This window comes from Panulirus ornatus, chromosome 30 (genome assembly GCF_036320965.1).
Source record: "Panulirus ornatus isolate Po-2019 chromosome 30, ASM3632096v1, whole genome shotgun sequence".
NCBI lineage: Eukaryota > Metazoa > Arthropoda > Malacostraca > Decapoda > Palinuridae > Panulirus > Panulirus ornatus.
The window spans coordinates 24108331-24120736 of record NC_092253.1 but is presented as its reverse complement, the minus strand read 5'-3'; the positions used below and the strand labels follow the sequence as shown (position 1 = coordinate 24120736).

General features: G+C 41.4%; 1 protein-coding gene and 1 long non-coding RNA gene across 2 annotated transcripts in view; one reads left to right on the top strand and one right to left on the bottom strand.

Moving 5' to 3' along the window:
* The window catches only part of LOC139758491 (probable G-protein coupled receptor B0563.6), a 439395-nt gene that overhangs the window by 326594 nt on the left and 100395 nt on the right, over positions 1–12406 (top strand). The gene's annotated exons all lie outside the window — the stretch shown is intronic.
* The window catches only part of LOC139758498 (uncharacterized), a 134487-nt gene continuing 132681 nt past the window's right edge, over positions 10601–12406 (bottom strand). Inside the window, exon 3 of the long non-coding RNA XR_011714853.1 lies at positions 10601–10800. This is a non-coding gene — a long non-coding RNA (uncharacterized lncRNA). The remainder of the gene's footprint in view (positions 10801–12406) is intronic.

The window sequence follows — 12406 nt, the reverse complement described above, 5'->3', positions numbered from 1 at the left end:
ATTTTGAGAGGTAAACTACCTCCATTTGACCCAAGATTTTTTTTGACTTTTTCCTGCCAATCAGGGACCATAGTGATAAATGTTTTGTTTTCCCCCTCGGGTCTCGCGGAACGACAGAGGCTTTCAGCGTCCCTCGTTCATAAAACATATTTCTGTCAGTGTCAGCGTCTTGTTAATGGTAGAGGTCTTCTAAGGAGTTTAAAGATTGACGACTTGAGCCTCTCAGAGGTCGTTGGACTGTTGACATGTCTGTAAAACCCGAGAGTAAATTGGTTAGAAACAAGACAGGTTTAACCTTTAGCCGTTCACACCGAAGAACAAATGCTTCCCAGCCAGAATTTCTTACCTTATCTTGAAAATAGGTGGCCAAATATTTCACATAGAGGTTTGGATGTTGTTTATACACTTAGGAAAAGTCATGAGAAGAGACGCCAGTTTTATAGATCTAATATTCATCTTAGTTTCACCATTATGGAAACTTTGTTGCCAGTGATGTAAGAGCGTGGGATGTTTCCTGGTCACTCTTAAAACCTGTCTTACGATATTAGATAGGTCGTTTGTGCTAGGGTTATGAGAGTTAATAGGTGGGGTTATGTGATAAGAAAGGAATGTGAAATACGTAAGTATGTCGGTTTATGTAATATGTAATGTAAAATGCCAGTTACTATGAATACGTTGTGGTAACGTGCCTCTTGTAAAACTTAACCCAAGTGATGGAGGCAGATTAGGTTTTCATCATGCCACCTGACCCGGTTTTATGGTCGTGCACCTCCACAGCCTACATACCGAACACTGCCCACACGATTTTGCCATACGCTTCATTTTTCTAATATATTTTTCTTTTCTTTAACTAGATATTCACTTTTATCCTAGGTGATGTGAGTGATTTCCTTACGGTACTTTCTGTATTTACTTATAGATCTTTGCTTTCATGTTAAGTGATACAAGATATTTCCATACGGTTTTTCTTTAAGGATGTGCTTAATAGAAAGATCAAAAGTGGCATGACTTTATCACGGTTATTTTTTGGTGTGAGGTGGACAGCGAGATATAAATTGGGAAAGGGACCCTCTGGTGTCAGTGACATTGGCAAAGTGATATGCATCGGTGAGTATGTGTCACAGAAACGTATCTTGATCACAGTGATGGCCATGGATTCACTTGCTGCGAGCACAGACAAAACAGGGGCGACATGGGACTAATATGTTTCCGACAAGACGGAATATGGTAGGTTGTGTGGGGTTTGTTGAGAGGGTTGGACTGGGCGCATGTCAGATTATATGGTTGTTAGGACGAAGAACAACATGAAGAGGAGGAGGAGGAAGAAGAAGAAGAAGAGGGAGGAGGAGGAGTGAAAATAGTTGTAGAATTTCAGAGAAGTGCCCTTTTGGCATAGCTTGGTAAGGTCGTAAATGACCGAGTTTAAAGGATTGACTGAACCTCCTGCGGTTGAACTGCAGGGTCTGTCTACGTTGGGCAGAAGGTCAGCATACCAGATTTTGCTTTGAGACAAGCAATGATAAATGTTTTGAGAGAAAAAAACAATAAAATCGATGCATTATTTACGAGCTTAATAAAGATATACGATAAACAATTAGGAAAAATAGAGAAGGTTAAGAGATGAGATAATACAAATTTATTTTATATTTATTATACTTTGTCGCTGTCTCCCGCGTTTGCGAGGTAGCGCAAGGAAACAGACGAAAGAAATGCCCCCCCCCCCCATAAACATGTATATACATACGTCCACACACGCAAATATACATACCTACACAGCTTTCCATGGTTTACCCCAGACGCTTCACATGCCCTGCTTCAATCCACTGACAGCACGTCAACCCCGGTATACCACATCGCTCCAATTCACTCTATTCCTTGCCCTCCTTTCACCCTCCTGCATGTTCAGGCCCCGATCACACAAAATCTTTTTCACTCCATCTTTCCACCTCCAATTTGGTCTCCCTCTTCTCCTTGTTCCCTCCACCTCCGACACATATATCCTCTTGGTCAATATTTCCTCACTCATCCTCTCCATGTGCCCAAACCACTTCAAAACACCCTCTTCTGCTCTCTCAACCATGCTCTTTTTATTTCCACACATCTCTCTTACCCTTACGTTACTCACTCGATCAAACCACCTCACACCACACATTGTCCTCAAACATCTCATTTCCAGCACATCCATCCTCCTGCGCACAACTCTATCCATAGCCCACGCCTCGCAACCATACAACATTGTTGGAACCACTATTCCTTCAAACATACCCATTTTTGCTTTCCGAGATAATGTTCTCGACTTCCACACATTCTTCAAGGCCCCCAGAATTTTCGCCCCCTCCCCCACCCTATGATCCACTTCCGCTTCCATGGTTCCATCCGCTGCCAGATCCACTCCCAGATATCTAAAGCACTTCACTTCCTCCAGTTTTTCTCCATTCAAACTCACCTCCCAATTGACTTGACCCTCAACCCTACTGTACCTAATAACCTTGCTCTTATTCACATTTACTCTTAACTTTCTTCTTCCACACACTTTTCCAAACTCAGTCACCAGCTTCTGCAGTTTCTCACATGAATCAGCCACCAGCGCTGTATCATCAGCGAACAACAACTGACTCGCTTCCCAAGCTCTCTCATCCCCAACAGACTTCATACTTGCCCCTCTTTCCAAAACTCTTGCATTTACCTCCCTAACAACCCCATCCATAAACAAATTAAACAACCATGGAGACATCACACACCCCTGCCGCAAACCTACATTCACTGAGAACCAATCACTTTCCTCTCTTCCTACACGTACACATGCCTTACATCCTCGATAAAAACTTTTCACTGCTTCTAACAACTTTCCTCCCACACCATATATTCTTAATACCTTCCTCAGAGCATCTCTATCAACTCTATCATATGCCTTCTCCAGATCCATAAATGCTACATACAAATCCATTTGCTTTTCTAAGTATTTCTCACATACATTCTTCAAAGCAAACACCTGATCCACACATCCTCTACCACTTCTGAAACCACACTGCTCTTCCCCAATCTGATGCTCGGTACATGCCTTCACCCTCTCAATCAATACCCTCCCATATAATTTACCAGGAATACTCAACAAACTTATACCTCTGTAATTTGAGCACTCACTCTTATCCCCTTTGCCTTTGTACAATGGCACTATGCACGCATTCCGCCAATCCTCAGGCACCTCACCATGAGTCATACATACATTAAATAACCTTACCAACCAGTCAACAATACAGTCACCCCCTTTTTTAATAAATTCCACTGCAATACCATCCAAACCCGCTGCCTTGCCGGCTTTCATCTTCCGCAAAGCTTTCACTACCTCTTCTCTGTTTACCAAATCATTTTCCCTAACCCTCTCACTTTGCACACCACCTCGACCAAAACACCCTATATCTGCCACTCTATCATCAAACACATTCAACAAACCTTCAAAATACTCACTCCATCTCCTTCTCACATCACCACTACTTGTTATCACCTCCCCACTTGCGCCCTTCACCGAAGTTCCCATTTGCTCCCTTGTCTTACGCACTTTATTTACCTCCTTCCAGAACATCTTTTTATTCTCCCTAAAATTTAATGATACTCTCTCACCCCAACTCTCATTTGCCCCTTTTTTTCACCTCTTGCACCTTTCTCTTGACCTCCTGTCTTTCTTTTATACATCTCCCACTCAATTCCATTTTTTCCCTGCAAAAATCGTCCAAATGCCTCTCTCTTCTCTTTCACTAATACTCTTGCTTCTTCATCCCACCACTCACTACCCTTTCTAATCAACCCACCTCCCACTCTTCTCATGCCACAAGCATCTTTTGCGCAATCCATCACTGATTCCCTAAATACATCCCATTCCTCCCCCACTCCCCTTACTTCCGTTGTTCTCACCTTTTTCCATTCTGTACTCAGTCTCTCCTGGTACTTCCTCACACAGGTCTCCTTCTCAAGCTCACTTACTCTCGCCACCCTCTTCACCCCAACATTCACTCTTCTTTTCTGAAAACCCATACAAATCTTCACCTTAGCCTCCACAAGATAATGATCAGACATCCCTCCAGTTGCACCTCTCAGCACATTAACATCCAAAAGTCTCTCTTTCGCACGCCTGTCAATTAACACGTAATCCAATAACGCTCTCTGGCCATCTCTCCTACTTACATAAGTATACTTATAAGATTCTAGGACAATCTTGATCTAACAAACTACTTCAGACTCGATTCGTCTGATTTCAGATTCTTTGATAATCATGATCTAAGAAGCTACATCAGACTTGATTCGTCCGATTTCACTTGTAGTAATGGATACAAATATTGTACTTCGAATGAGGCAAAGTACTTTATCTTCAACAAGATTGTTCACGTATGGAACGATTGAGCAGTTAGTGGTTGGCAGTAGTACTGTAGATACGTTTAAGAATAAGCGATGACTACCACGCTTCAAGTCGACGACGTAGATATTATTTGCGACTTCTTAGTCGTAGTGATAACTTGCGGGTATTTCTCTAAGTTATCTCTATGCCTTCTAACCATTACTGCACTAATCTGTGAATTTCTGGAGCAAATATGAAACAGTAAAAAGTGAATGAATATTAAAACGACAAATTTAAACCCATGTACTTCCTCGAACCAGGTGTAGATGATCATGACAGGCATCAATGTAGTATTTATCTACGACATAATTTGAATGTGTTGGTAGTCTTGTCATTGACTACATCAGGTGGGAACGTATTCCCATGTTCTACAACTCTGAAACTTGAACAACACTGTGGGCCCACCTTGCTGTTATTATCTGCTTTTCAGTTTCTTACCATTAGATCTGGTTGCTTAAGAATTTAACTTGTGAAATTTTTTTTCGAAATCGTAAAGTATTGTGATAACTTACGAGAGATCTCTTCCAGATTCTGTGTCATTTAGAAGTTGACTTTAGATCTCTTTCTTCATAAGGCTTATCTCTGAGCAGCCGAATTGGTTTTGTTAATCTTCTCTGGATTAGCTGTAGCTTTTCTACGTCTTGTGAAGTTTGGTGACCAGGACTGAACGACGTATTCCAGCTAAAACCAAATAAGGGCGTAGGTATTCCTTCGTTTTGTAGTTGATATTTCTAGGGTATGATGCCTAGGATTGAGTTAACATTGCCATATGCATCTAGTCTCTGCTTTTTATAATTGTCATTAATGATAAGCATTACGATATATTTTTTTTTTTACTTGTAAGTGTTCACTGAGCATTTGATATCTGTGATAAAAATTTTCTTCGCCGAACTGCATTGCTTAAGGTCCATTATCTGTCTCGGACTATTCCATTCACTTCTCTAGAACACCTAGATTGTTTTTCCAGTGTCGCTTTGAGTGGGCTGCATTTCCCACATTTTGTGTCATTTGACAAATTCTGATGATCATCTGTTTTGAGTCCTGTTTCCAGATCACTCATTACACAAAATCAAAAATTATTAATCATAAGACTCAGTCTTCTGTTAAGCTGTACAGAACTTATAACATTAAGCCAATCGGACGCTACCCACCGCATTTTAATACCACACGTTGCTTCCTGTCGGTGTTTTAGTCCCCCAACCAGGCCCAGATTCAATTTCCTCTGCCATGGGGTTTAATTTGAATTAACAAACTTTTACACTCGGCCATCGAGGAAAGAGGGGCAGAGTGTGCACCAAGTACAGCCCTGGGGTTCAGGTCTGTATACATAAAGTGACTGTTGGCGTCGGCATGAACCGGGGGAGGGTGGAGCCAGAGAAGGACAGAACAGTGTTCATGTTACAGTTGGGGAAACATTGTTCCACCGTCTCTAGGCTACGCCACTCGGGAGATTCCGTCAGTATGGCGTCTGCTGCGGGTCGTCCAGAGTTGACTTACGTGATGTTTATTATTTGTGAAGTTTAATGTCTACTATTGCATCGAAATAGTTCGGGGGTCAGTCTGGAACTAGACTGTTCTGTATCGAATCCGGTCATTGATATATACTTTAAGAATAGTTTTTTTTTTTCACTGTCTTCACCGGTCAGAGAAATAGAGCTTGAAGCTCATTAATTTTTCCATATTTTTTTTACGATAAAAGATGGAGGAAATTACCATTGGTTCTCTGCTTGAAAACCTGATATAGGCGATGTCTTCGTGGCAGAAATTATATTTACAACAGAAACTCTTGTCTGATAGAAGGAATTTGTCATATATATATATATATATATATATATATATATATATATATATATATATATATATATATATATATATATATATATATATATATATATATATATATGAATTATTTTTTCATGTATGTTCGCCAATTTCCGCGTCAGCGAGTTAGCGTCAGGAATGGACGAAGATATGGCCTCGTTCGCCCACGTCGGCAATCTAGCTGTCGTGTATAATGCACTGGGGCCCACAGGTCCCTACCCACAACCAGGCCCCACAGACATTTCTGTGGTTTCCTCCGACAGGTTTATGAACCCTGGCTGAGCCCGCTGACAATCACGTCGTCCCCTGTATACCACATCGCTCCAATTCGCTCTGTCCCTCATATCTTGAATTGCATAACTATATGCAATATAAATTTTCCCCTCCTAGTCCACTATTCTCCATCTGATTGGATTTCACGAATCGTTCCACGCCATCAGTTCAGACCCAGGATGACTGGTGACTGAGCTATGAGGATTTTATTAGCGTGTTGATATAATGGACGGGTTTTATGGAGAGGAGAGTTATGGAGGGGGTTTATGGAGCTCTTGGAAAACGGGTAATCAAGTGAAGGTTAAGAATATAGGAAATTCGGCGAGCAATATTGCTCCAGCCTTATTAGATGCGATATATTATGACTTTATTAATATAACGTTGTGTTTATGGGTTTAATTCATCGACTTATAGGGAAGGTCGCATTAGGCCTGCAACTTATTCTGTTGTCCTCAGCATCATATCTTCTAAAAGACCCAAAACACTAAATATTTTGTTGTATTAAGCAGCACTGAATTCATGAATTGAGATATTTGTAGCATCAAGAGGTTTTATTTGATGTACGAAAGTTTTGTTGATGGGAGAACATAAGGTAAATACTGAGAAGTTGTAATGGTGGTTGTTACTGTGAAAAGGATTAGAAATTATGTAGCTGACGTGTTAAGAACTGCCGTTCGATCGTGTTCCTAATAGATACATAGATATATATACACTAACCTCCAACAGCCAAGATCGAACCCGGGACCCCTGTAACTCTCCCGCCTGTTGCACAGGGGTCCCGGGTTCGATCCTGGCTGTTGGAGGTTTGTATGATATATATATATATATATATATATATATATATATATATATATATATATATATATATATATAATGTATATGTATATATATATATATATATATATATATATATATATATATATATATATATATATATATATATATATATATATAATCAAAGTGAAGGATTATATCCTAGTTATTGAAATGGATTGAATCGCTTTCTGTCGTTTTGAAGAAAATGAACCGTTGATGGTTACATTGCTACATGAAACAGGTCAGAAGTTATACTGAACAATTCTTTCCTATAAGCCGAGTTTCGTTCTCTGGTAATTTTGATCTGTAGTACTGTTCTTCCGTCAGTGTTCCGTTGCACCGGGGGTGGTTGCTGGGGGGGGTGAAGACCTGTTGCTCCAAAGCTGGAGGTGGGCGAACTTGTGGTGGCGTTCCGTCAGAAGTAACACAGAGCCATCTCCTCCATCCATGTTGAGACGGTACACAATGACCCACTTGACGATTTCCGATTGAGAAGCATTTTTTTTCTTTTCTGAAGTCCAGGTTTGGTCCATTGACTTTCTCTCTCATAAAGATATGCTAGAGAGAGAGAGAGAGAGAGAGAGAGAGAGCTTACCCGCCTGCTTACGAGTTGGGGTCGGCTCACGCATGCGAGTCGTATTTACATAAGCAAGTGTTTGATCTCGGCGTCTTTGGTGTTGTCATGACCACCCGCCTCCCTCCCTTACCTCAAGATGTCTTGCACGACTCTTAACCACAGACCTCGGGGAGGTCTCCACACCCTCCTAGTGCGGGGCGGTCGAGCTCACGAGGAGGAGGAGGTGGAGGAGGAGGAGCCTAGCAACATTTAACTCGGGCTTGCGAGACGTGCAGCCTTCAACTTTATGCTCTCCCCTCTCTTTTCAGGCCACGTATGCCACAGCTCAGAGTTCTCTCTGTCTCTAAGATATGAGTAAGAAACAGCAGAAGTTGGTGATTAAGTTTGGATGAATGTATGAAAGGAGGAAGTTGAGAGTAACTGGTTACTCGATTTAGCAGGGTTGAGGGACACTTAGTTGGGGTGCGAGTTTTGATTGGAGAAAAAGTGGAGGTAGTGAAGTGTCTTGGATATCTGGGATTGGACTTAGCAGCGAAAGGAACCGAAAGTGAGTCATAGGGTAGTTAGGAGTGGGGGCAAAGGTTCTGGGAGCGATTAAGGTGTGGAAGGCGAGAACGTTATCTCTGAGAGTAAAAATGGATATGTTTGAAGGAATAGTAGTTCCAACAGTGTTATATGGTTGCGAGGCATGGGCTATAGATAAGGCTGTGCAGAGGAGGGTGGACGTGTTGGAAATGAAATGTTTGAGGACAATGTGGTGTGAGGTGGTTTGATCGAGTAAGTAATGAAAGGGTAAGAGAGATGTGTGGAAATAAAAAGTGTGTGGTTGAGAAAGCAGAAGAGGGTGTTTTGAAATGGCTTGGTCACATGGAGAGAATGAGTGAGGAAAGATTGACAAAGGATGTGTGTGTCAGTGGTGGAGGGAACAAGGAGAACCAGGAGCCAAATTCGACATAAAAGGATGGATTGAAAATTTTGAGCGATTGGGGCCTGACGATGCAGGAGGATGAAAGGCGTGCATGGGATAGAGTGGATTGAAACGATGTGGTATACAGGGGTCGACGTACTGTTAGTGGACTGAACCAGGGTATGTGAATCGAACGGGGTAAACCTTGGAAAGATCAATGGGGCCTGGTTGTGGATAGGGAGCTGTGGTTTTGTTGCATTACGCATGACAGCAAGAGAATGGATGTTAGTAGATGTGGCCTTTCTTCCTCTGTTCCTGACGATACCTTGCTAACGCGGGAAACAGCGATTAAGTATTATATTTGTATGTATACATAGTGTGTGTGTGTGGATAAGTGAATCCATAAACTTAAAGTTGTACCTCTCTGCAGTGAGAAGCAAATGAAATGCATGAATTAATACCTAGCAGAGCAGACGGGTGCTATTGTCTTTTTCTATAATGATCGCTCGTGTCTCTGTAACGATCACTCATGTTGACCTGTATGTCAAAATTATGAGCTGGCTCATTTTGGGAAAATGTTCTGATGGTCACATCTTTAAAATTCCGGGACTGGGGTCGTATCTTTAGCTACATCCATGAAATGAAACGTGGAGGTCGATAGTGGATGATCCATCATTCTTATTACTAATAGATCGTCTCTTTTAACTGAGAGAGAGAGAGAGAGAGAGAGAGAGAGAGAGAGAGAGAGAGAGAGAGAGAGAGAGAGAGAGAGAGAGCTCCAGTATTTACCGTTTACAACCATACAAAAGACCTCGTTCATACTTTGATAACAATAAGCATCAGTAAAGATTTTTTTTTGTATCCAACGCTTTCAATAATCGACTACAAAGAACAACTTTCTTTACTCTGCTCGTAAAACCTTACGGTTATGAAAAACAGCCGATAACAATTAATTCCATTATTGACAGGTGTTGTACGGGAAGGTTTTAGCCATTACGGCGTACGTCTGATAAAGGGAAAAGTTATGGTTACGCACGAATCTATAACGAAATACTAGTGTTATCACATTCGTGAGACACAGGCGATTGTCGCACTAACTATATATATATATATATATATATATAGATATATATATATATATATATAACATCAGTTTACCTTTGGACGCCAAGGATTCGAACCCTGGCCCTACCGCCGGTAGGCTAACTACGCGGTAGGATCGGGGTTCGAATCCTCGTCGCCCAGACGTGAATCGTTATCTACTCCATGTGTCCAGTATATATTAACTATATATATATATATATATATATATATATGATTCATGAGGTTTCTGCGTAGCTCTGTACGTTGCTACACTGCCAGGTCGTGTATGTATTCGCTGTTGGATTTGATGGCTCCCAGCTGGTAATGTTCATTAGGCCAGCACCCGTAACATACAGTTCATATACCGTAATCCTATACGGCGTTATATATGTAGTGGCCACCGTCAGGTCATGGTTATTGAGGCACATGTCAGAGCGTATGTAAATATTTTTTCTTTCTTTTTACAGTAAAGTTTAATTGATCAGTGTGTTAGAATGAGAGAATGTATTTCCCCTTTTTAAACGTCAGGTGAATATTGACATACAGTATATGAAATAGTTTATGTACGTAAACTGTAATTATTATATTACGTAATGATGATCAGTTGTATTATTAAGTTAATGGAATTATGGTATTCTAAACACAAAGTAATATGTGTAAATTACAACTTATTTATTTCTTCCTTCTTTTAAATCTGGAAAGAAAGTATGAATATATTGTATATTTTTATTTCTACTTGAACCACCCATACCCAGGCAGGTGAAGACGTTGAAGAAGCTGGGGAAAAAAAAAAGACACTAGGTGACTCTTCGTATTATGTGCAATCTGCACACACCTGTATCCCAAGTAGTTCCTTTGCTTGAGTCTCCACGTCAAAAAGGTCGACATTGGCCTTGGTGACCGTAAGGTTATCCACCGTCAGTAACACATCTGTTGACAGTTATGACATGCACACATGAGAAATGCACCACAACACCATTTTATTAAGGAACAAAAGAAGGTTTATTTTTGACAAGCTTACGTTGATGATGGCAAGGTTATGGAAGAGAACACGTTCGAAATGCAAGATCATAGAAGAGAGAAAAGGTTCGAAATGCAGATGGATGTGAAGGGTGGTGGCCACGGCCTTAGCTCCGCCGCTGATGCAAATGACAGTTTACCTAGGTAAGGTTAGGTTAGTCGACAATCAAGAATCTTGTATAATCCTGGATGAGGAAATGTTAGGTGTAGGTGTTCACCTAAGACATTGCGACGGGCGTAGCCATCAGGACTGTCATCAATGCTGGCGAACACGACTGTGGCCAAGGGAATTAGGAGCGTACGTTAGTGCGCTCGTATATCAGCGATCGTCGTAGTAATGGCACTGGGGTAAGGCGGTCTGTCGTAAGGAAAACGAAGTCGAACATCTTGGCAAAGGTTCGGTGAGAAACTCAAGATGAGCGGGGGGGGGGGGGGGAGAGAGAGAGAGAGAGAGAGAGAGAGAGAGAGAGAGAGAGAGAGAGAGAGAGAGAGAGAGAGAGAGAGAAGTGGCAAGTGGAGGAGAGGAGTACAGTCATGTCGGGAATGATCTCGCTCAAAAGACGGAGACCTCCCTTACCCTGTAACTGTGTGGAGTGCAGCCTCGGTAGCTTGGGCGTCACAAAAGGTGTTTTGGATATTTTGTGATTTGTCTGTGTGTGTGTGTGTGTGTGGAGGGAGAGAGAGAGAGAGAGAGAGAGAGAGACTTAAGATTAGCAGGTCGACCAGATCTGTAATCCAGAATAGCGTTATGCAATCGCTGGCCTATTCACAGTATAGATGAAGGAGGGGCGGGGCCCGAGATGGTTAGGTTATGTCCCTGTATAGATCTAAGGGGAAGGGAGGTGTGGGTTGGTTAATTGAGTTCTGGGTCTGTGACATGCTCACTGATGTAGCCGAGCATATATATATATATATATATATATATATATATATATATATATATATATATATATATATATATATATATATATATATATAATCTGAATATTGTGATGGCATTTTTATGAGGATGTTTATATGTGTGGGGGGTGTGTGAGAGAGCGATATGGAGAACACATTCACACAACACATGACGTTACTGATCATGTGTTAAACATAGACCCGCATAGGTTCGAATCTTGGGCTGCGGCAGTCTGCCCACACCCAACCTAGGTTGGGTGTGGGCCTGCCCCTCTAGTATAGTCGATAAGTGGACACTTGGCTTTAGTTGGTGTGTGTGTGTGTGTGTGTGTGTGTACAAATATAAGGGAATAGACATGGGTCATATTACAAAATTAAGAGAAGGGGCAACACAGGTGTAAGCTTCCCTCCTCGTAACACAAAGATCGTAGTCACATAGTTAACCAAGGCAGGGGAAGCCTTATCAACCACAGACAGATTACCAGAGGGAAGACAGAGTATTTGTATTGGACTTTAAAAAAGGAGGGGAATCAGACGAGGGAAAACAAGACCGAACAAGTGTGACTAGAAGACCAGAAAACGAAGGAAGTATGAAAAATAGAGAACAAAACTTGAT